We start from the raw sequence: 25,181 nt of genomic DNA, 5'->3' as shown, positions 1-25,181 counted from the left end.
TTATTTTCAAAAACATTTTGCGGCCTTGCGTTCTAGGGGCGAAGTCTCACAGTTACCGGGGAAGAAAATATTTTCGATCGGAGGGTGGACAGTGGGCCTTTAAGAAATCTAAGAGACCCTCTAATTTTTTCCCACACTGTACAGCCTAACAGAACTGTCACTAAGGCAGTCAGCGCCCTTTACTTCGCTGTAATACGTATAAGGCGGAAAAAAGGACCTGCGCGGCTTCTGTTGACCTGTGGGCATGCTTGATTCTGTCAGCTCTTTAGGTGCACGTGTACTCTGTCGTAGCTTGTCCCGTGTCCCTCCTTTTCTCTCGTGTGCGTGTGAGTTTTTCTGCGCTAAGAATGCCGTCTGAAGCTGAAAACCATCTAGCCCGTCTAAAAGTTCTTTTAAACCATCTGTCGTATAAGCAGCAATAAAACCAGTTCGTATTCGTGCTCTTTCCATTTTCGTCGTTTTCCTGTGTTCATCTTTTGTGTGCGCTCAACTCGTTTATAAGCATATCTCTACATTCATGCTCTTGCTTGCGTTTATTTCTTTAGTGCGTTTGGTGCGCGGATCAACAAATCAGGTCTTGCCCTCGACGAGCTTATAGGCTTTCAGTTCTCGAATTCGCAGGATAGAAGGCTTGTACAGAGGAACTCTGTCCTGTTTCGGTGCGTTTTTTTTTTTTTTCTGCGTAATTTGCAGCGTTTCTGGGAGGTGAACGGATGGTCACTGGGCAGAGGGAGGTTTCGGAAGCATTCCGCGCTCTTGAGTCTATATATAGACCTCCTTCATGTTTGCAAACAAACAAGATGATCGAGGTGGCGCTGCTATCGTCAGCGATCCCACGGTAGGCAAAAAGCACGACCGCGGCCGCGGCACTGTGACCAAGCTTGTTAAGGCCGTGTTATTGTGATTTGTAGGCGCCTTCTTGGCAGACGAAATGACGCTGTGCTAGTATTCGTGAGCCTCAGCGGTGAGGACAGAAGCGATACATTGAAAAACTCTACCTACACGGCGTGCAGCGTACGAACCCGCACGCCGTACCGATGGAGATTCGGTTCAAGGCGCACAAGAGAAGCGTTGCTGCCAGCCAGGAAAAATGAGCGACGTTGGCATCTATTTGCTGTTTTCTCCGAGAAAATTAAGCGCGGAACGCATAGAGAATTACAAAGTTTCGGATGCTTACAACTACTTTGAGTCGAGTACGCTGACGGTGATTTGTTTCGCTCATATATAGCGCCGCAAACCGCGTACGATGTAGTCCGCTCAAAGCATCATTGCGTTATCGGATGATTCTTCACACCGAGCGGCAAATGAGTGTTCTTGGTAAGCACGAAGCACCTCGCTAGCGTCGAGCTGCTGTATGGGTAAGGTGATTTAGGTCAGCATGGCAACAGTAGCCTTAACACTGCACGGACTTGAGTATCATTTCGTTATTCATTGAAATCACAACGCTGCGCGTCTGTTATATCTGCTCTGTTCGTGGGCGGCTGTCGTCGTTAATGGTAGCAATTTTATCACGGGTAGTCACGCTGTTAGCTTGCATTACAATTACGAGCTGCAGCGGCCAATGTGGTTACGTGGGTTTCGGTAAAAACGTCCCAGGAAAGAGTGGTCCCGGAAAAAATGGCCTCGGATAAAATGTCCCCAAATAGATGCAATTAAACGTACTACAAAGTCGAGCTTTCGCCTTGCCCGGCGCTTGATTTATCATCGATAAATTTCGCTCATTGTAATCAACTTTTACTGTTTTTATCTGCCATCTGTATTTATGGTTTTAGCTTGAACAGTATTTATATTTTGAACCCCGCCGTTTTTTTTTTTTCACGTTTTGTAGTTCTTTTACTAAAGGCCTATACTGAGTTTCCTCGAGTCTAGCCGCAGTAATGTAGGCTACAGTGCTTCTTTCTACCTGTCCGCTTGAAATTTGCAAAACATGGTACTGATGCTGTGCGTTCGCAAAAAAAAAAAAAAAAAAAAGAAGAAGAAAACCATTATGGCACCGAAATTTGTGCGGTGGAGGACAAGCACGTCTCTCGAATGTGTAATATTAGCTGGGTGATTAGACCTATATTAAAGAGCGATATTTCCCAGCTTGGAAACTGGAAACTATGCACCGCATAATACTCGCTGGGTATTATATAGTGGCGGGGCTTTTTTTTTTTTTTTTTTTTTTTTTTTTTCGATATGCTTTCATGCTAAGTCTTCTCCAGTTTCTGTAAACGCGTAAAGCACCCAGAGAACCCAGTACCCAAACAATGGTTACATCTATTCTAAAAAAAAAAAAGAAAGGCATCATAAGACGTTTAATTTTTCGCGAAGTGAGTTCCGGGCAGATTTCAGTCAATTTCTTCGGTGACATTTTTTCCTAGGGGCCGCTTCCTGAGGGGACCTTTCTGGACGTTTTTTCCGGGGCCATATAGTCCAGGGGCCTTTGTTTCGTGGCTGTATCTTCTGGGGACCTCTTTTCAGGGGCCGTTTTTACCTTCACCCGTGGTTCCGTAGTTAGGGTGGCCCAGTTCGGTCTCGCCACTGTGGCCGCGGTAATGTAGGATAAACCCCACAACTCTCATTCACAATCAGCCGCTGTGAATACAAATAAAAGCGCTCGGCATAAATAAAAAAAAAAATGCAGCTCCGATCCAAATCACTAGCTGTTAACGTGAAGTGGGAGTCTTCATCTGGTAAAATAATTTGACGTGAACGTGGCGAAGGTTAGCCATGCAGCATATATATCACAGATCGAGGAGTGCAACACAGATCTTTCGAGTAGCAGCTCACTGCGCATACATACAATTACCAAAGTGAAAAAACGGGCTTGAGGAACAGTTTACATAGGTAAGCATCTATGCATGCTCCAACAAAGAAACAGGCCTACGCAATACAACATATATATGACTGCCTCGTCTATGTATGTTACCAGCGCACCCGCGCCCGCACACCAAGATCCCATCACGCGTCGTAAAAAGGCCAAACTCGAGGGATTCGCGACCTTTGATCCGGTAGACCGCTCTGGCGTATAGGTGAATAAGCTCCAGCTTAGCCGTAACGAAGTGTTTGCCGCATATTCGATGAGCAGGCGTCGGTATTCAGCCTTGGCGCTTCACCGCGGCGGCCCACAACTGTTTACGGCGACCAGTGTCGGCAAGAAGCCTTTGCAAGCTTACTAAACTTCCTCTTGTGTGCCTTTCAGCACAAGTCATAGTGAAGCGATTAGTCGGCATGGTATTCTGCATTTCCCCGCAGCAGCAAGCCATCGCACAATCACGGGAGGCAAGGCGACTGAAGCGTTGTTTTGCCTACCACGCGAAAGTCACTTACGACGACAGCGCCACCGCATTTTCGTGACGTAGCCGGAGTGAAGGAGGTCTATATCCGAGCGAAGCTGCCACGGTATGCAGCCCGGCCTTGCACGGCCCGTAGCGTCGCCGTGGTCAGAAGCCAATTGACGTTTAAAGAGAGCTTCATTTCGAACATAAATAAATAAATAAATAAATAAATAAATAAATAAATAAATAAATAAATAAATAAATAAATAAATAAATAAATAAATCTTTATTTCCATCAGGTGCTATACAGATGGAGGGCTACGGAAAAAAAGCTGCCACTTGGCGGCTTGACGAGTCCGCAGCCCCATATATAAGGCAGCGTCTAGGCAACACCAGAGAATCAACACGCGATAAACAAATCAACACTTAATCAATGCGGAATAAAATAAAAGGTACAAGACCAAATGGTTGACGTTGCGTCCAGATTCTACGCAACTCAGGCAGGAGGTTGCCGGAACTGTGTCCGAATCCTCTTCTTTGGTATGAGGGCTTGCTGCTCAATGGGTATTTTTGGCTCACATCGCCAGCATCTTTTCAATTGACGTCGGCCTTTATCGTCTCGCACAAGGTACTACATTGGTAATGGAGATTTTTTTCTTTTTTTTTTTTTTTGCCCTGTTTGCTGTGACTTGTCAAGGGAAGTTTCACGTGATCCAGACATACTGAGGCGTCAGCGATATTGGGGCAATACGTTTGTATTTGATCGCAGGTTTTATTAGCGACAGTATGGTGAAAGACAGGCGGTCAGAAACGAGGCTGCCAGAAACTGCGAGCTGCATTGGGAAGCACAATCTGAACAGTGCGCACTTGCACAGGCTCCTCACAACTGCGGAAAAATAAATGGTTGAGGTGAGTCACGTGCGGCAAGTGGTAGTCATGTGACAGCCGCAAGAAAAAGAAGATTGGTTGGTTTGTGGGGTTTAACGTCCCAAAGCGACTCAGGCTATGAGGGACGCCGTAGTGGAGGACTCCGGTAATTTCGACCACCTGGGGTTCTTTAACGTGCACTGACATCGCACAGCACACGGGCGCCTTGCTTTTCGCCTCCATCGAAAAGCTGCCGCCGAAGCCGGGATTCGATCCCGCGTCCTTGGGAACAGTAGTCGAGCGCCGTAACCACTGCGCCACCCCGGCGGGTAGAAAAAGAAGAGGGAAGTAAATAAACGAAAGGTAAGTTTGACAGCTCTGTTCATATAACCGCCATGAGCAAAAGCACGGGACGCAGCTTTCTTCACTGTCTGGGGTCCCATAGACACCGGAGTACGACGTCAGGATTTGTGTACCCGCCGCATCCCGTATCGCCCTTACTCCAGCTCGCAGCTGGTCGACGAAGGCCTCCGGTTTTGGATGAGTCGCCGCAGCTATGACGTGTCTTCCTGGCGGATATAGCAGCTCCGATTCGGTGGCCGAGAATTGTCTCACGCATCAGCACGCCGGTTGTCCGCGAGGTTGCCTCGTCGGTCAAAAGATGCGCGCTATTCGACCGCTGCATGTAGGTGGCGCCGTGTTGTGCGGTAATAATAAAATGAGACGGCACCTGGGAAATAAATATGAGCCCCGTGTGTAGTGGGCTCTGTTCAAGCTGCCCATATCGATACGAAAGAAAAGGCCTACAAGCGCTCGCGGCGTCGGAAGGGGATACGGACCGATACATAAATCTAATGCCCCCCCCCCCCCCCCCCCCACCCCCCCCCCTTTTTTTTTTTCTGCCTTGTTTTTGTTCAGTGGTTTCCCGTTTCCGAGTGCTGTCGTCAAGCTTGCCGCGTGGACTCGTGACTGAAACCACACGCTTGTGTGCGACGCGAAACCAGGCAGTGACAGCGGCATGACAAACGGACAGCTTTGGACTCGTGTGACCGAACGGCGTGGAGGTGTGGGAACTCGTGGGACATCCGAGTCCGCGGGTGGATCTCCGCAGCAGCAACTGGAACAGCCGCGTAATTCAGGGCCCACAAATGCTCCGGTAGTGCCTGCGAGCTTCCATAAAGAGGAGGAGGAGGAAGAGGAAATAGACTCGTATCACATTCAGTGCTTGCATGGAATTGATTGCGAGCGAGCTAGTGAGTTGTTTGTGGCGCCTTACAGGGTGACGTGGGCTGAGCTCGATCATCCCATCATTCTTACGTCGCGAATGATAAACTGCCCCTTAGCTCAGCACTGTCGCTAGGGCGTTGCGTGTTTGGTACCCGCAGACTTGCAGTGCGACACCAAAATAATGCGTAGTTTTAAACATCTCAGCTGAAGTGGTCGTGGTGAACCATGGGGTAGTAATTGAGGCAGCGCAGTCCGTTCGCTTTGCTGGCGAGCAGTCACTGCTGTCCCCGAGTATGGCCCTCACCTCTAGTGATTGTCGTGAACCGACAGCCATCGAGCCGACTGAGGAAGTGTTGAACTGCGAGGATAAATGTGGACACTGCCAATCAGGTGAGTCACCTGTAGGCGGTTACAAGTTAACTATTCAGTGGCAAATACTCCTCGAAGGAGGCCCTCTAGCCAATTGCATCAGTTCTCCGCGCTGCTTTCCTTCTAGAGGATGATCGCCGACGATCGCAGTAGAGCTAATTTTGTATTAAAAAAAAAGGGGGGGGGGGGGTTAAACGTTGCGTAACCGAGTATAGAGCGAAAGCATTAGATGCAGGTGACCGAGTGTTCTTCTTCTTTGTCGTCTTCGCCGTCTTCTTTACCTTCGTCGTCGTCGTCTTCGTCGTTTTCTTCGTCGGCCACGGACCACGCGACGAGTGGTTAGACCTCGCGTGGTATTGCTTTCGCAATAAAAAGGCAAAGTTGGTTAACTGCCTTCGAGCAGCGCAGCTGTTCTCGCGTGCTTCTAGAAAGCAGACCGTCAGTAGCCCGCTAGTGAGCTTCATTCCCCAAGCTATTTCGGCAGCTGGAGCTCAGCTCTGCGAATGTCCTGCACATTTGTCACAACGCGAACGAAATTTTTACGCGTAGAGCGAACATTTTCCTTGGCGTAAGTATTCGCGCGCCCTCCAAATGCTGTGGAGGCTCAGAACAATTATCGTTTCGTATAGTACATCACCAAAGTCACCATGATTTTTGACCGGTAGACAGCGAATGCCATGAGGCGTGACTGGTAATTTTTTTTTTTTTTTTTTCAGAGTTCTCTGAAGGACGTCGGAATAGAAAATAGCGCCCCAAAATTCAATGAAAGCGTCTTCTATTGTTCTAGTTCTTCTTTTTTTTTTTTTTTTTTTTTCAAAGATTGCAATTGGTTGACCAAGGTACGGAGATAACTTTCTCGTGAAGCCGTTATGATAGTGCTGGCTCTTTGAGAAGGGGTGTGCTATAACGGGCTTATCCGAGGCGCCGGTTCAAGGACTTCTCCCTATTTGCGTCTGAGGCAGGAGGAGGAGGAAAACTTTAGTAAGAAGTTTAGTCAGAGAATCCCAGGAGGGCCCCTAGTCTTGGAGCCCTCTGGCCGTTCCATATAGCTTTGGTCAGCTCTTCCATTCGTAGCTCACACGTCACATGCTTGTACGCGAGGCGTGGCGTGATATGTGCGACCTCGTGCAAAGCTGTCCGGACGGCTGCCGCTGTGGTTCACTGGTTAGGGCGCTTGACCACCACTGTGCCTAAGAATGCAGGATCGAATCCCAGCCGCGGCGGCCGCTTTTCGGTGGAGGCGAAAAGCAAGGCTCGTTTGTGCTGTGCGATGTCAGTGCACGTTAAATAACCCCAGGTGCCGAAATTACCGGAGCCCTCCACTACGGCGTCTCTCATAGCCCAGTGAGTCGGCTTGGGACGTTAATCCCCACAAACCGAACCAAGCCTTTCAGGACAGATACGCGACGCTGCTGGGTTCGAACGCAGCGCTTTCTGTCGCGCTCTTCTTTCTTTCTGCCTGCGGGAGCCTCTTTCGCAAGTCATCTTGTGTCGCTATTTCCCACGCATAGGCAAACAACGAAAGGATCGTCGCTGCTGATCTTCGCATTTTGCAATAGTTTACTTTAAAACAAATATTGAAAACACGTCTTTCGTCGCGAACAGTGAGAGCATTCGTGCAGAGTGATTTATATTCGTAACGGTCCCCCTCACCTGTATTTGTTCGCCATTTACTGTCGTCTTGACCGTGCGCTTATATGCTTGCTAGTCTATCGCGTGTGAAGGGCGCTGGTTGTGTTGTACTAAGAACAGGGTCTGGCTGATCGTTTTCTTACCTCCTCCACCGCGGCAGGCATTTCGTTCCCGTTAACTTTGACCCGTTAATCGCCTCTGCTTTTAGAAAACATATGACTTTCTTTTTTTGTTTCTTTATCTTGCCAGTTCACGAGGCTTGCACTAAATCACTCGAACGTTGCAATTATGCATGCACGCTAATTGCTCGCAAGCTAACTGTGGAGCGCCAGAAAGAAGCGTGCAACCGGGGGAGCATGGAATGGATCGCCGGTGCGAGTAAGACGCGGAACCGTAATTATGTGCGCATTTGCTTCGTTGCCGGTGTCTCTTCTTGGCCCAAGCGGAACCGCTCCCCGGTAGCCGGTAATTAGCCGGTCTGTCTATAATAGAGCGCGCATCGGGATGGACCCCGAAACCGCCACAAGCACTGTGCGCCTACGCCAGCAAGCACGTAATCCATTCGCATAGACGTTCGAACGTGTATAGCTCCTTTCTTGAGTCATCCGTAGCTCTGCATTCCTGCCTGAATGGCGTAGAAGCGGTACTCTCCCGGGTGGCAGAGAAGAAAAAGGAGGAGGAGGAGGAGGAGGAGGAGGAGGAGGAGGAGGAGGAGGAGGAGGAGGAGGAGGAGGAGGAGGAGGAGGAGGGGTGAATCTACGTACAACCGCCGCAACGTTTCGCCTTTAGTATATATATAATTAGACTGAAGTCGAGTTGAAAAGCGGTCCAAATTTTGCTGAGTCACGGTAAAAGCGGCTCTTTGGGTTTACGCGATAGCGTAATGGTGTTGCTTCTTTAACGCGGAAATCGGCAGGAAGCAAATAAATCTTGGAGGCCCACAGAATCGAAGTCAGTTACAAGTGGATTCGTGTCAAAATTGTGATGCACCCCTCCTTTGTGCAGCATTCAGGAAGGTGCCAACGTTTCTCTTCCTGTTTAGTATCCATGTGCTATTCAGGTTAATTTGGAGGCTAGTGACAGATATATATATATATATATATATATATATATATATATATATATATATATATATACTTAAGTGTAGGTGTCTGCCGAGAAGTGTGACGGATACTGCCTCTTTCCTTTCCTGGGAAACCAAACTTAAATCGTGTCTACTCCTAAGATGAAGTTTCAGAGTCATCCCATTCTTTCTTTTTCTTGCTAAACTTGCGCGTATCTCTGCTCTGAATTGTAAAAATCGGCAGCGGGAAGAGGTGGCCTAATTCATTTCGTCTTCGTCTATGCCTCCGGGAGCAGGGAAGGAAGAAGGGGGGAGATGAGGGATGTAGAGAAGCCGCTCAAGTCGACCATTTGCCGCGAACTTGCAGCGGGTGCGTTTTCTTTACCGCGCAACATCCTCCTTCCTCTCTGTGCGCAGGTTTTAGCAGGAGAGCGCGGCGGCTGCGGCGGATGGCCAATCTGTTTGACCCCCGCACTTCATTACCGTAATTACACGGTTTCGCCTGCTTTTGCCGCTTGGCACTTTCCCTCCTGCCTGATCCCCATCCCCCACCTCCCCTCTGTTTTTTTTTTTTTTTTTTTTTTTTTTTTTTTTTTTATGTTCTTTTCTTTGTATGCCCACGGCTGCTGCGTTCACTGTCGCGGAATTGGCCGCATCGCGCGATTCGAATAGTCCCGCGTTCGTTCGCAATCACGCATGTGGTGGGGTGGTGGACGAGTGGACCACGGAGACAGAATTGCTCCATGGGGAGTACCAAGAGGCACAGATGCCGTCAGGTGTGCAGACGGGAGCTGTTGGTTCTGCTTGGCATTGTTTCTGCGGGGTGATAACCGTCAGGTGTATATAGACCGCGTAATCGTCGCATCTTTGGCGCACTGCTCCTGTTGCTTTCGCCTTGCGGTTTTAATGGCTTCCCATTCAAATAAGAACTATAGCCCAAAGTTGGCTATAGTGCTGCTGCAGCCTGGTGTATAGTGGTTGGTCATTTTGTAATAGAAAAAGACGAAAACAAATAACTCTTGAAATAATGGTTACGAGTTCGTACCACAAACGTTTGGGTGTTTGCTGTGGTGTGACTGCAAATATTTTTTTTTTCATAGACATGACCGTTTCTCTCTCTCTCCTTCGCAAGATCAGACAGCCGTGTCTTAATTTTGATTTGCCTAGGTCTACAGTTGAGTGTACTTTTGAAAGATCGTTTATAGCAGTGAAAGTTGACCTTAGACGTGCTGTAATCAGCGTGTGTCTAAAAAGTGCTCACGCACTTTGATCACCTTTTGAACACAGTAGCACGTACCACATTGTGCAGGTTGAGGAGTTCGATGCTGAGTTGACCCCCGAAAGAACGCAGCGGGGTTCGCGGAGCCTTGCTACGTGTACTGGTGCCCCAGGAACTAGACAGAGCACACGAACGAACGAAATTTCGTTTCGCGCCGCTCCCTGCAAGCGGATGCACATGTGTATAGCTTGGGCGCATGTGGGACACCCGCATGTTCAGCTTGCCTCTCTTGGTGTACTCCTCACCCGCAACCCGGACGAAGGAAAAGAACTTTTTCCTGAAGCCCGTGCTCCGTTTTATTTTGGGGGCACTGATGTGGGATCTTTTTTCCCACTTTTACTGAGGTGGGTTTGGAAACAATCGCCTCCCGCCGCCTCCTACCCGCTCTTCCTCTTCGTCCCTGTGGAGGGTAGTTATCTGCTCTCCTCATTGCCACCTGCCAACCGAGGCAAGTGACATTTCTTAGTTTGGGCTGTGCAAAAAAAAAAAAAGAAAGTTTGCTGTGGCTCAACTTGGTTAAGCCCGGGGAATTGCGAAAGTAATTGGTCCTGCTTATACATAGACCAACCAGTTCAGCTAAACATTCAAGCTACGCCTAGTAGAGCCAAGCGTAGCCAGGTGGTTCTTCTTCTGTTTCTTCAGCACGGAGCCGCCACTTGGCTGCAGCAGATCGTTCCAGCCTCGCCTTATACGCACCATCCGACATACCGTAAGGCTGCGCCTCGACTACTGCGAGGAGCCGAGCCACAGCCCCATTTGTCCTCCTAGCGTGACGTCACAAACAGCGAGCGCCCTCTCTCGGCTGCGACACAGCGCCGTGTATAGATTCGCCGCTACCATCCGATGACGCGACCCCGTCTCTAAGTCTGGCATGACATCACACGGTCACGTGAAAATGGCGTGACGTCACCGCTGCGTCTCCTGTAAGGACTCACCGCCACCATCCGATGGCGTGACGTCACATGGTCACGTGAAAGGTCATGTATGGAGGCGCCACGACACGCCATAGGCTCGAAGTTCTAGCAGTATTTCGTTCGCAATAATAAACTGCGCTGCCCGCACCGTCTTGCGACACAACGGGCTAGACGCAAGTGACAGGTTGTACCGCGGACGGCGACTATACTTACGACGATAGCGCGAAACTGAGGAGTTACCAATTTAGAGGTAACGCTCGAAAACGGTTCGCCGCGCGCCGGCAACAACAAGTAGCTATATATGCGAAGTCGCGACAGACGGGGACGAAATAACGGATGAAACGAGCGAAGTCTATTATATTCCATTCCCATGATGGGCATAACAGTAGAATATCCCGCTGTTACCTCACAAACGTGGTGTCCCAGAAAGCTATAAGGCTTGTCCGCAAATGAACCCTTCCCGATTGCCACTGCCAATATCTTGCCGTGACTCTGTGTCTTCGGCGCTCCTTCGTCGACGTTTCGCCCGGGGTCTGGTCTTTCTCAAGAAGTCTTGAATCAGGTCTTGAGAAAGACCGGACCCCGGTCGAAACGTCGACGAAGAATAAATGAAGTGTTAATCATCTTCGCTATTTATTTCCTCTGCAGCCAAGAACGTCTTTTTTTGCAAATATATATTTATATATATATAGATTCGCTCAGCGCCAGATGTTAGCAAGCGTCCCAACCATTGCTTGGAACACTGTCGTTGGCATTTTGGCGATCGTTCGCTGCCCTTGAAATTGGAGGCCAGTGAATGCGTTCGCACAGTTGTCTGGAGGCTGCTTCTTAACCAATTTTTCCTTCCCCCTGTCTCCCCTGTAAACGTACCAGTAATACAAATGCGACGGTTCCAGTAGCCGCTCCGAAAATGTCTCGAAGGCTGGCTTCCCTAATGCTTTCTCTGGCTTGTAACAGTATAGAAATAAAAAAAATGGAAAGAGAGGACAACTATCTGCATGTTTTACTGCTTAAAACAAGCTCCAAGAAACCGCCTACTGTTTGAGTGGCTAGGCGAAGTTCGTTCGGGTGGTCAGGTGAACTGTGTGCATAGAGCATGACAGCATTCTGTTACGACCAAGCATCCGCATTTGCGCGCTCTATTGTTCGCCTGTGGGCATGGAAAAGTTTTGTGAATATGTGGTGATGGTCCATTGGCTCTAAGTGAGCCTGTTTCCAGGAATCCTGTTTTGTAAGCATGTTTTGCTTTGTGGACAACCTGCAAATGCCAAATTGGCCCTGTCAAGAGAACGTCTGGAAAAACACAAAGAAACGTCCCCCTGCGGGAAATAGCAGGAAGTGCTTTCTTTTGTTCACCCTTCCAGTCGAGAAGTGCTATCCTCCAGTGATGAATGCCTCCTATCCAAAGGAGACGACAGAGTGACATGTCCGCTGACGTGCAGGACAAGAGAAGAGCATGACTCATACGGCCATTAAGTGATTTCCCGGGAATGCAGGAAAGATTTGCAATTGTCGAAAAGGGACCATGTTGGGAGCCCTATGCGGCGCCACGTGCACTCGGGTTTCTGAGAAGTAAAACCCCCAGAACCAGCCTGTGGTTTCTTTGCTGAAGAATAGAAATGTACCTCCTCTCCTCGCCGTTCCCAAGCTTTTCCCGCCAACAAGTGATCACGCCCAACGAATGAATGTCGGACCAGTCAGTGCTTCAGACCATCAGTGCAGTGATGTGTTCGATTGGATGCCGATACCTGAGGGGCGTGCCCTGGATTTGGTTGGTCAGCATCTTCAGAGAGGGGCTGGACATAGGGGGTTTTTAAGGACGCTGCAGAGCACGAAATGTCGCTCTGGGCCCTGGGTAAACGGCTCATCCAGTCGCTTCTCGCTATGAACTCTTAACGCTTGTCATTTTGCTGATGTACCCTTCTTCTTCATGTAAATATTCTTGTAAATACGTTTTCTCAAAGTGCCAGTAAACCTGCTTGTACATATTTTACCAACTTCGAAGATTCAGTCCTTCTTCAACCCGGAGTCTCTGCACGCTACCAAGTGAAGGCCGGGTCGCCATAGCCCCAGCGTCACGACAACTGGTGATCAGCGGTGGGATCTGAATCTACAAGCACAACGACTGGTGACCAGCGTTGGGATCTGGATCTACAAGCTACAACATCTGGTGATTGGAGGTGGATCTGAAGCTACAAGCCACAACACCTTGTGATCGGAGGTGGCATCTCAAGCAACAAGCAGGAGCAACAATCGGCCAACAAGAAAGCAGCTCGGAACATCGATCGCATGTGTGGGTGAGTGCTTGGCTTTTCTTCTGATGTGGACCAGGTTCTAGAACAGGGTTAGATTTTAGAACTGGTAAAAAGTGTTGAAACGCCTTTAGGTTTGGTAGTTTGCACTGTTGTTTTGGAAGTAGCCGACACTCGGAGCGATCATGGACCTACAAAAGCTGCAGAAACCGGACCTGTTGCTATTGTGTGAGGAATTGGGAATTGATACAAGCGGTTTGGCACGAAAACCCTTGATTATAAAGGCAATCACTGATCTGGGAACCGATGATGAGGAGCTCAGTGAAGCATGGAACCTCATCGGGCAAAAAAAGGAACAGCTCAGACAGCAGAAAGAGCGGGAAAAAGAGGAAAGGGAGCGCGAACGTCAGAGGGAAAAAGAGGAAAGGGAGCGTGAACTTGAGAGAGAAAAAGAGGAAAGGGAGCACGAACGTGAGAAGCTTGAAAGAGAAGCAAAAAAGCTGGACCAAGAAATTGAGCTCCGGAAATTAGAACTAGAGTTGAGCAAGAGGTCGGGCAATTGTCCCCAGCTAGCGGTACCTCTTCTCAACAAGGAGGCAGATTTCAAGATGTCAAAGTACATGCAGCCATATGTGATATCAGGGGATATCGGTCTGTATCTGGCTAACTTTGAGCGAACCTGCGAAAAACTGTCCTTCCAGCGAGACACTTGGTCTCAGAGATTATTGACGGTTCTGCCCTGCGAGGCAGCGGAGGTTGTCGCGCGGCTAAGCAAGGAGGACGCGGACAACTACGAGAAGGTCAAAGCTTGCCTTCTGAGAAAGTATAGGCTTAGCGCCGAGGCGTTCAGACAACGTTTTCGGAAAGCTACTAAGTCCAGGGACGAGAGTTACCCTGAATTCCTGTACAATTTAAGAGTTAATTTGGGCGAGTGGCTAAAGAGCACAGATTCCTACAGTGATAGGGACGCTGTAGTCGAGCAAATTCTTTTGGAGCAGTTTTATAACTGCCTCCCAGAAAAAGAAAGAAATTGGTTACAGGACCGAGGCGAAATTAAGTCGGCAACTGAAGCTGCCGAACTTATTGAGGAGTATGCTTCGCGCCGACAATTCAGCAACCCAGCAGTGGATAGGCCCCGCAATCCCAAGTTCAGTGTGAAAAACCGTCAGGAAAGGCACTTTGCTAGAGTTGGAAACGAAGAAATGAAGGTTTCTTCAGGCAAATTCCCTAGAAAGGACGGCAGTGAGAAAAGTGGGGAAGTGACCAACGTGCAGAACACAAAGAATAAGCTTGAGGCTAGGAAGCCGCTCACATGCTTTAGGTGTAATGAGCAGGGTCACATTGCCGTCAACTGCCGGAAAGAAAAGATTGCTTTCTCGTATGTCAGGGACTGCGATGAAAATATGCAGCTTTTAGAACCCTACCTGCATGACCTAGTAGTCAACGGGAAGCCTTGCAAGGTACTGCGCGATTCGGCCGCAACGATGGATGTTGTCCATCCGGCGTATGTATCGCCTTCCGACTATACAGGACAGTGTGCATGGATCCGACAGGTAGTTGAGGAACAGAGTGTGTGCTTGCCGATCGCGAACGTGGTCATCGAGGGCCCTTTCGGCGAATTAACAACCGAGGCTGCCGTTTCAGGAAAGCTTCCTAAGTGCTATCCGTATTTGTTCTCCAACAAATCGGACATGCTGCTGCGAAAGAGGGGCATCCTTTTCGGAGACAGAGTTGTGCAAGCCTTAACACGTTCAAAGGCGCGAGAACTAGCTACACTGCTCATTCCAGAAAAATCCACAGCGGAGGAAACGGCAGTTAAAACAATGGTAAATGCGGAAGATAGCAGGTCAGAAAACTTTGAGAGCGAGGCATCTCAGATAAGTCAACTTGAAAGTGAGCTTGATGAGACGCGGAATGAGGACGTTCTTGAGAGTAACCTCTTGCCGCCAGTGTCTAGTAATCTCACGAGACTTTTAAGTGGAACCCGAGAGGACTTAGCTATAGAGCAAGCCAATGATCCCAATATACAGGAGATAAGGGAGCGCCACCGCGCCACTAAGACAGCAAACAATATTTCTTTCGAGATGAGAAAGGGAGTGCTGTATCGCTTATTCAAGGATAAGCGCGGAGTAGAGCGGGACCAATTAGTCGTTCCCCAAAAGTACCGCGGAGACTTACTGCGACTTTCCCATGGCAGCTCGTGGTCATGTCACCTTGGAATAAAGAAAACAAAGCAGAGGCTGTTGCAAGAATACTATTGGCCTGGATGTTTTAAGGACACGGAAAATTTTGTACGGTCATGCGACACGTGCCAGCGGGTTGGAAAGGCGCAAGATAAGTGGAAAGCTCCGATGGTGTTAGTACCAATCATTACCGAGCCGTTTCACCGGTTAGTAATAGATATAGTTGGGCCACTTCCTGTGACCGAGTCAGGGTACCGTTATATCCTCACTATGTTATGCCCAGCCACAAAGTTTCCAGAGGCTGTTCCGCTGCGCGAGGTGACGTCCGAGAGTGTAGTGGATTCGCTGCTGTCAGTGTTTGCACGAGTTGGATTCCCTTCCGAGGTACAAAGTGATCAGGGTAGCGTTTTCACGAGTGTCCTCACCACCTCATTTCTCGAGCGATGCGGCATTAAGGTAGTGCATAGCTCGATCCATCATCCGCAGAGCAACAGCGTAGAAAGATGGCACTCTGTTCTCAAACGAGTCCTGAGGGGACTGTGCTATGAAAACAAGCGCGAATGGGATACCTGCCTGCCTGCAGCGCTTTTCGCTTTGCGGTCAGTGCCGCACGAATCCACTGGATTTAGCCCAACCGAGTTGGTGTACGGAAGGTCACTGCGCTCACCTTTGCGAATGGTGCGCGAAGCCTGGGAGGGGCGCGGAGAAGACCCAACAGTAGTAGAATTCATTCTGAACCTCTTGAATCGCTTACATAACACTAAGGAACTCGTTGAGGCCAGCATGAAGTCAGCCCAGGCTCGTTCCAAGGTGTACTATGATAAGTCAGCCCGTCAAAGGACGTTTTGTATCGGGGACCAGGTGATGTTGCTGAGAAGTTCAAGGCAGAATAAGCTCGAAGTACAGTGGGAAGGACCGGCTGAAGTCGTTGCAAAGCTTTCTAACACTAACTACGCAGTGAAAATTCCCGGTAGGCGTAAAGAAGTGCGCATTTATCATTGCAATCTTATGAAGCCTTATGTGCAGAGGGAAGCCGTGGTAAATCTAACGTTAAACCTTCCCGAGGAGATGGGGGACAACTTGATTTGCCTCAGCGGAAAAGGAAGCAACGCTCAGGAGCTTCTCAAAAAGACGGAGCAGAGAGGAGAACTAAAGAAATCCCAGCTGTCCGATCTGGGCGAGATAATAACAGAGTTTGAGGCCTGCTTCGTGGACAGGCCAGGCAGAACTGATTTGACTGAGCACGATATTGAGCTGACTTCAGACGTGCCAGTGCGATCAAGGTGCTACCGATTTTCTCCAAGGCAAAGAGAAATTCTGGATAGGGAAGTAACTCGCATGCTGGAATTGGGAGTAATAAAACCCTCGGAAAGCGATTATGCTTCGCCTATGATCTTAGTAGAAGCTCCAGGTAAAGACCCTAGGCCTGTGGTAGACTACCGAAAGCTAAATTCTCTCACCAGGGATCAAGTGTATCCTATTCCGAATATTGAGGAGAGAGTAGAACAGGTCAGTAGAGCGGCATATGTGACTACGCTGGACCTTACTCGAGGATACTGGCAAGTACCGCTCACTGAACGCGCCAGCAGATACGCGGCTTTCGTCACTCCGACGGGCAGCTACCAGCCAACAATGATGAGTTTCGGGCTCAAAAATGCTCCATTTTGTTTTTCCCGACTCATGGATAGGGTTTTAAAGGGGTGTGAAACATTCGCGGTGCCTTATTTAGACGACATTGCGGTTTTTTCCGACTCATGGGCGGACCATATGGTACATCTAAGAGCTGTACTGAGCCTTTTGCGTCAAGCTGGACTAACCGTAAAGGCCGAGAAATGTTGCCTGGCAAGGGCGACCGTGGACTACTTGGGTCACAATGTAGGTCAAGGTTTCAGGAAACCCAGCGAGATTAAGATTTCTGCGGTAGCAGACTACCCGCGGCCGAGCACGAAGACGGAAATTCGAGCATTCCTGGGTCTGACTGGGTACTACAATCACTACATCCCTAACTATTCAGCTTTGGCTAGCCCTCTGACCGACGCTCTCCGCAAGACAGAACCGACAAATGTAGTCTGGGACGAACAAAAGGAAGCCTCCTTCGTAAACCTGAAGGCTGTGCTGATTAGCCGTCCGGTATTGCGAGCTCCAGACTATGGCCGAGAATTCACGGTCCAGTGTGATGCCAGTGATCGAGGGTTAGGTGCTGTTCTCTGCCAGAGAGATGACGACGGTAATGAGCACCCCGTGCTCTACTTGAGCAGAAAACTGAGTTCTAGAGAGAGGGCTTATTGCGCGTCAGAGAAGGAATGCGCTTGCATTGTATGGGCCATTCAAAAATTGCAGTGCTATCTTGGAGGGGCCAAATTCACCGTAGAGACGGACCATTGTCCCCTGGCTTGGCTGCAAACTGCGACATCGAAGAACAGTCGCCTTCTTAGGTGGAGCTTGATTTTACAGCAGTACAATTTTGAAATAAGATACAAAAAGGGGAAGTTAAATGGGAATGCGGACGCGCTTAGCCGCTCTTTCTAAGCGGTCCGAGATGTTCCTCACCATGTATCCAAATTGATAATCAGGTTTTTTTTTTTTTTTTTTTTTCGTGCGCTTGAATATAGATGACTATGTAAAGCAGCACGTTTGGTTTTCGAGGCATACGTGGGTCCTGAACGTCTTGAGAGTGGGCTTTTCTCGAACAACAATGGCAGTTTTCTTTTGACCTGGTCTCTTCAGACGGGAGCCGAGTGCTTGCTTCGACATGTGGTTGAGTTTCAGATAGCTCAAGCAATTTGGCCTACAACAATCAAGACAACGCGACAAGCAACAGCGAGCTTCAAGCGTTCACGTGCAGGCCATTAAGTCGTCTCTTCATGCAGCAGCTGCGGCTGCTGCCCTCCGAGTCTCTTCTGGCGGGGGAGGAGGCTGTTACGACCAAGCATCCGCATTTGCGCGCTCTATTGTTCGCCTGTGGGCATGGAAAAGTTTTGTGAATATGTGGTGATGGTCCATTGGCTCTAAGTGAGCCTGTTTCCAGGAATCCTGTTTTGTAAGCATGTTTTGCTTTGTGGACAACCTGCAAATGCCAAATTGGCCCTGTCAAGAGAACGTCTGGAAAAACACAAAGAAACGTCCCCCTGCGGGAAATAGCAGGAAGTGCTTTCTTTTGTTCACCCTTCCAGTCGAGAAGTGCTATCCTCCAGTGATGAATGCCTCCTATCCAAAGGAGACGACAGAGTGACATGTCCGCTGACGTGCAGGACAAGAGAAGAGCATGACTCATACGGCCATTAAGTGATTTCCCGGGAATGCAGGAAAGATTTGCAATTGTCGAAAAGGGACCATGTTGGGAGCCCTATGCGGCGCCACGTGCACTCGGGTTTCTGAGAAGTAAAACCCCCAGAACCAGCCTGTGGTTTCTTTGCTGAAGAATAGAAATGTACCTCCTCTCCTCGCCGTTCCCAAGCTTTTCCCGCCAACAAGTGATCACGCCCAACGAATGAATGTCGGACCAGTCAGTGCTTCAGACCATCAGTGCAGTGATGTGTTCGATTGGATGCCGATACCTGAGGGGCGTGCCCTGGATTTGGTTGGTCAGCATCTTCAGAGAGGGGCTGGACATAGGGGGTTTTTAAGGACGCTGCAGAGCACGAAATGTCGCTCTGGGCCCTGGGTAAACGGCTCATCCAGTCGCTTCTCGCTATGAACTCTTAACGCTTGTCATTTTGCTGATGTACCCTTCTTCTTCATGTAAATATTCTTGTAAATACGTTTTCTCAAAGTGCCAGTAAACCTGCTTGTACATATTTTACCAACTTCGAAGATTCAGTCCTTCTTCAACCCGGAGTCTCTGCACGCTACCAAGTGAAGGCCGGGTCGCCATAGCCCCAGCGTCACGACAATTCCCCCTCGCTTTTTTTTTTTTTTAGCAAAGTTCTTTAAAAAAGGAAATAAAAAGAAACGAAAGCGACGATGAGCTCTGAGAAGGAGGGCGCGAAGAAAGGATCCGCCAGGATGGGCACCGTGCCCTCCTCTCGTGTCTGGCAATGCAGCTCGCGCCCAAGTTCGTTAACTATGTGTCCGCGTTGTTTCTCGCGCTGGCCCGCTTTCCCGCCATTCTCTTCCAGCACCTCCGTCCCTCCCTTTTTTTCTTTCAGCTGCGGCCTGACTTGGCTGGCTAATCTCTGCGCGGGATAATTTGCCTGCGCTGGCTGGCGGCAGCTTCTCGGAAGGGAGGAAGCGGTGCCTTTCCTTCTCGGTTGTCGGTTCCCGCGGCGAAGCATCCAGCTCTCGATTTTCGGCGCTCGGCGTGAACGCTTTCGGTGGGCGGCGCGCTAGGGCGGCCCCGTTTCGGCGAACCCCTTGGAGATGGATGTCCGCGACGGGCCAACATGTGCGCCTCGCTCTTCCCTCGTTTTCTTTTCCGTCTTTCTCGTGCTCTGTCCTTCTTTTAAGTTCGCCGTTCTTTTATGTGCTTGCTCGAGTGCGCGCAGGGAGCCTTCCAACTACATGACACACAAAAAAAAAGAAAGAAAGCAAAGAGATGAAGTAAACTGGGAGATAGTGAGGTGTTCATAGTTGGCAACAATTAATATGACTTTTTTTTTTTCTTTTTTTCCCATGGCATAGCTTCTCTCCTGGAACTGGAACGGTTCCTCCTCACAGATGCGCCTTTTGTCCGTAGTACTTGCTCTAAGATTAGCGGGGAATGTCGAGATGAACTTACTTCAATACAGTTTGCCAAATGCATGCCATGTTGGTGGCAGTGGTTGCTGTTAACTCGCTGTTGGCTTCTGCATTTCGTTCAGAATCTGGCAAGGTGGGTAACCTCATAGATGAGTGACCTCATGAGGTTTCAACCCAACCGCATAACGTTGTCCACAAATCAGACCAGCCATTTGGTCACCAACTCCAACAGAACGACATTGAACGATGTCAATAGCTTTCAATGTAGAACAAAGAAAGAACTCTTTGGAGATACATTTATGCTCAAAATTACCCTGATATATTATTGAATAAGGGAGGGAAATTTCATGAGGTTGCCTTCCTCTGACCTCTAATGCACAAATTTGGTAGAATTCGTAAGCATTTTGTGAAACCTTGCACCATCGTGAAGGACGAACACAGCTTGCCGCTTATATATATATATATATATATATATATATATATATATATATATATATATATATATATATATATATATATATATATATATATATATATATATATGCGCCTCAGATACTAAGTTGTGTTGGTTCTATGACAGCACTTTTTCACGGCTGCCTGCGATTCCAGTGTTGCTCAGCCAAGCTTTTGCTTTCAGTAATCGCTCTGCTCTTCAGGAGACGCGTTACTAAACTAACGTTACTGCGGTCTAGAAAGACAACAGCAGTTTATGAAAGCTAGCGGTGCTGGTATTAGCGCTTAGGGCTTGTAGTGACTGTATGCAGTTCGATCGGTGCCATGAAATCGAAGTAACGATGAATGAGAATCGAGTTAAGCGCATTCCGCAGATACTTTCAGACCTTGAATTGTAGTTTCCCAGTATTCCTCATGATGAAAGTATATTATAGCGGTATCGGTACCTGCGAGGCGAAAGCGTGATGGCTGACGAAAAATGTTTAATCTTCAAAGGGGGGAAACGGGGCGAGGTATGGAAATGAAGATGATAGGTGAAGCGTTAAGAGACAGGAAGAAAACAGAGTAGGGGAGGGAACAGACGCGAGTTAATGACATTCTAACCAAAATCGATATTCATAAGTGTCGATGGGCAGGGCATGTAATGCAGTACACCGATTTCAGGAATTCCAAAATGAGTCAAGGGTACCAGGGGGTGGCATAGGATATAGGTGAACTGATAAGAATATATGAAGTTTGCGGGGACCAAATGGGTAAATGGCTACGTTAATGGGGGAGATATACAGGAGAGGGCTTTTCCCTGCAGTCATTGTAGTCAGAGTGATGATTATGAAAGTTTCTGGGAAGTTAGCAACACGTGTAAAGCGTTCTTTTTTTCGCTAACTACTTTGACTTACAAAAACAAAGTGCAGTTCGCGTGGCAGGTTTGAATGATGGCTGTAAACACGTCAGACGAGCGCTGGAGAAGCGCGTGCTCAATATCGCGATCTCGCGATCAAATCTCCGCTTCATGTGGCAACGCGCTAATCGCACCGGCTCGAGGATCGAGGGTTTTTATCAGGGGCCACCTGCATTGCCGGTCACCGCGCATTGAGGTGTTGACCTCTCTTGCTTTGACCTCTAGCTTATATTCCGCGGGTGATGTACATTCGGCTGTTCCTCGCTTTTACACCGTTGGCGTTCACGCGTTGGAAGCGCGCGCGTACCGTACGAAATTTCGGCAATGTGTTCGGTGCGTATGGCGCAAGAGGGATCGCCACTCGGCTCACTGCTGGTCCGTAAACGCTTGCGGTCAGCGCGGCCCCGCGGCTGTATGCGTGTATACAGATCGCGTTGAATCTGACCTTGAAAAAGGCGCCGACCGCTCATCCGTCTTGCCTGTTGTGTACAAACAGCGCCCCGGTGCCATACAACGAAGACGTGCTCGTCTTCTCGCAGGCAGCAAGCGCGAGTTCCCGGTCGTGCCATTATCATTATTACTGCTCCGACTGCTCCGCGCGCGTGCTCCGGCGCCCAGCGAGAAAGTATCATTCCGGGGGAGCAGAGGAGGAGCGGCGAGGCAGAGAGCGCGCGCGCGCGCATTTCGGGACGTATGATAATGAACGGGTCCCGGGCACAGGGAAACCATTTGGAAACGGTCGTGTTTGCACGAATTATCTCGTTTTCCTGTTTAAGCTAATCATAGGGTTTGGCAGCCGGCCCGCATTCGAAATGCGTTGCTTGGCCCCCTGGCCCCCTGCTTGACTGGCCTGCTCGCGTCTCCTTCGAGGTTCCCTCTTCGGAATCAGTTGTTCCCAAGACCGACGTGGAACTTGTCTTTACAAATTCTTGCTCGCCACTCGCTCCCAGGTTTGGCCTTTCCTCATCTACGTTTACCATCCTGTTGTCTTGGGCAGGTAAGTTTAGTATAGTCCCCGTTCCCTTGGTTCCTTCTGCGTTTCTACGGCGCCTGCCGCCTTTTCCGCTCTTCGTGGCGGGGAAGACTGCTGCTGTTGCTGCTGCTTGAGCTGACCGTCCCTTGGGAGGCGGGCGCGGTAGTGTAAAGAGGAGGCGTGGAAGCGGAGGAAAAATGAAGGGTCCGGTGAGCTTCGCGAACAATCACGGGCAGACCATAGTAATCGGGTCGCCTCTCGGAGCTTCCGCAACATGCCAGGTCTTCGAACTAAGCGCGTGGAGGACAGGCGCGGAGGCGATCGCTTGTAGCCGCGTACGTCTATCCTTTGGGAGCATACGCGCAAACGCCGTCTTTAGGCTGTCTTTAGCCAGCTACTGTGCGCCTCTCCACTCCTCTTTCCTAAACTTTTTCCGTTTTAGCCAAACGCGTTGCCTCCTACACATGCTGCTGGGCTGCTCTGCTCTTGGTGTGTTCTCCGGGATATGTGCTCTTCCACCGGTGCGATTGTATGTCTGGTGCGAAAAATAGTGCAGGAGTCCCTCGGTTCAAGGCAGTCTTTCGTGTACGTCCCAGCGGCGTTACAGTACGCGTTTTGGTTTCAACGAAGCATGGAGGTGACGAAGAAGCATACATGCAGTGTCCGTAATGTGATGAACGAAACAATCAAAGTCGGTTCTTTTACGCCGAACTTCTCTCGAAGTACTTTGTTCAAGGACTGCAACAGTTCCGTTGTTTTGTTTGGCGTGTTATACGCGTCGCTCTATAACCTTATCCCAATTGTTCATGTGGTCGGCACCGTGAAACAGTGTTTCGGGAAAGAATGGGAGAGAGAGCGAGAATAAACTTTATATATGTAATGTAATTACGCGGATAGTTCACCCAGGTCCGGGAAACCATTGGCGAATGCGGCCCTCCAGGCCTGACCGATCAGCTGGCGCTGAAGTTGGAGCTCTGTGTGAGCCAGCTTCGTCTCCCACTGCTCATGGCTAAGTTTCTGTAAACCGTATGATTTACGTTGTTCGGGGCAGTTCCAAACCATGTGGAGGATGTCGGACATCTCTCCGAAGGCCGGACATGCATTTTTGGGGCATTGCGTGGGCGAGTTGTGTCGGGTTGGGTTTAGTAGTGTGCGGGCTTACATGTTTCGCCATATAGTGGCTTCCTGACGAGTGAAGTCTTTGTTGGCATCTGCGTATGCTCTGCGATAAAGTCGATGGTAGTTTATTATTTCGCTGTATGTTAGTGGAGACGAATTCGGTTCGGAGTTAGACGGCGACGGGGCTAATAGCGGTGTAGTCGTGGGGTCTGGTTCACCACGGCCATCTTCGTTGGCAAAAATATTGGCGTCCGATGATTTAGCGTGTTCAGGCAAAATATGAATTAGGTGAGCTAGCATGTGTTATATTCGCTTAGGTTTCGGTCGCACGCAGCCACTAGCGCACAGTCGCAATCTACCACCTTATGTGAAAGACCAGCTGATTTAGATGTAATTATATCTATGTCGGTTACATCCGCGTTGGGTGGTCGTGGCTATAGTATTAGCGTGTCTCACTACTCTAGAATGGCGGCGGCACCAGCACTCTCATTCACGCACGCAGCAGCACAAATGCATGTGCCATTGATGATTCAATTAACAAGATTCACTGTCGGTGTATAGGCTGACTGGCAGGCGCAGGAGCCTCAAGATATAATGGCTATATGAAACAACGTTGAACGCCTATAAGCACTGCCTTGAAACGAGGTGGCCCACGGAGTTGTGGCGGACGCCCTGCGCGAAGTTAGACTCGCATTGTTTTCTGAATGACGTGTTACGCGCGTTTACTTTTCGTAATCCTGTTTTCATGACACATATAGCGCGCTTTATCCGCTGCTCAGCTTCCTATATAGAATGCATCCACCATTTAGTTTGTTTTCTTTTCCATTTTTACACAACAGACATGTTTGCGACTTGCAAGAATCTCCCATTTTGATGGGCCTGATATCCGAGCACACAAGCCGTATATACGTGAGAAGTAGTTGTGGCGGGAGAGGTCATTGGCTCCATAAAATCAGTTTGAGAAAGCAAGTGTAGAGCCTCTACTCTGGTGCCAGCTAGTTGGTGTGTATCCGAATAACGAGAAGGGAGGACGGGAGTAACATAGTCACGTATGGCTTATGCAAGCGTCGAAAAGGTCGTCTATATTTTGGCCCCTATAACTCAAGCAGGCCGAAACTGAACCGTTGTAAAGACCAAACATAATGTGCGATATCTAGATAATGTTTGCTCGTATACGCGAGTCACTGTCCACTCTGATGCTCGCGCCAAGAAAACGACAAAGGACAGTAGCCACAACGGGGTTTGGCAAAGCAAAATCTTAACGTACACGGGGGATCACCAGTTTTGAAGTGACCCGGAGAAGCGCTCGCCCCGGACTAAAGTTCACTGCACCACTGCCTGCCAGCCTCCTTAGCAAGGTGGACAAAATCATGGCCATGCTTTTTTACCTCTCTCCTTTTTCGTGATGAGCTTGGACTGGAAGCAAGAACGGTGGCGGTCTGTTTCTGCGAACATTAGATTTAAACATTAACCTAGCCTAACTTTAACACTACCGCCCGTGTCTCTGAAGTTGATATAATGTAATCTAAGCTAATGTAGCATTTCCTTAAACTTAACCTGCTCTTGAATCTAACCTACCCTATCGCTATGGTGTCATCGCCGGAAAATTCTGAGCCGTGCCTCACCTAACCTTAAAGAGACTTTGCCTTTAGGCTAACCTGGTGTAATTTAATCAATCCTGATGTATAACTAAAGGTAATGTACCGGTGACTATATCATCAAAAACAATAAGTAAAGCATCACATGCGAAGTTACATTGCTGTGAGCTTTTGGCTGCGCTTACCGAAGAAAGTGTTGACGAAGGTGGTCGGCGCCCCCGATTACGTATGCTATAACCAGCGGGGCGGGGCCATTGTCATCTACCCATCGCGGCCATATGCATACAAAGCGTACCATAGAAGTTTCACACCTAGCGTTGGCCGATAAATGATCGAGTGTCCGTCGTGGCTTATTTGCACTTGTGGGTCTTTCCGCCGTCGCGTCTTTGTTTTGTAGCTACGGACGCCGAAGAGGCG

This window comes from Amblyomma maculatum, chromosome 6, assembly GCF_055883805.1.
Source record: "Amblyomma maculatum isolate TAMU_Amacu chromosome 6, ASM5588380v1, whole genome shotgun sequence".
Lineage (NCBI taxonomy): Eukaryota > Metazoa > Arthropoda > Arachnida > Ixodida > Ixodidae > Amblyomma > Amblyomma maculatum.
The sequence above is the reverse complement of the archived record's forward strand: the minus strand, read 5'-3'. Positions refer to the sequence as shown.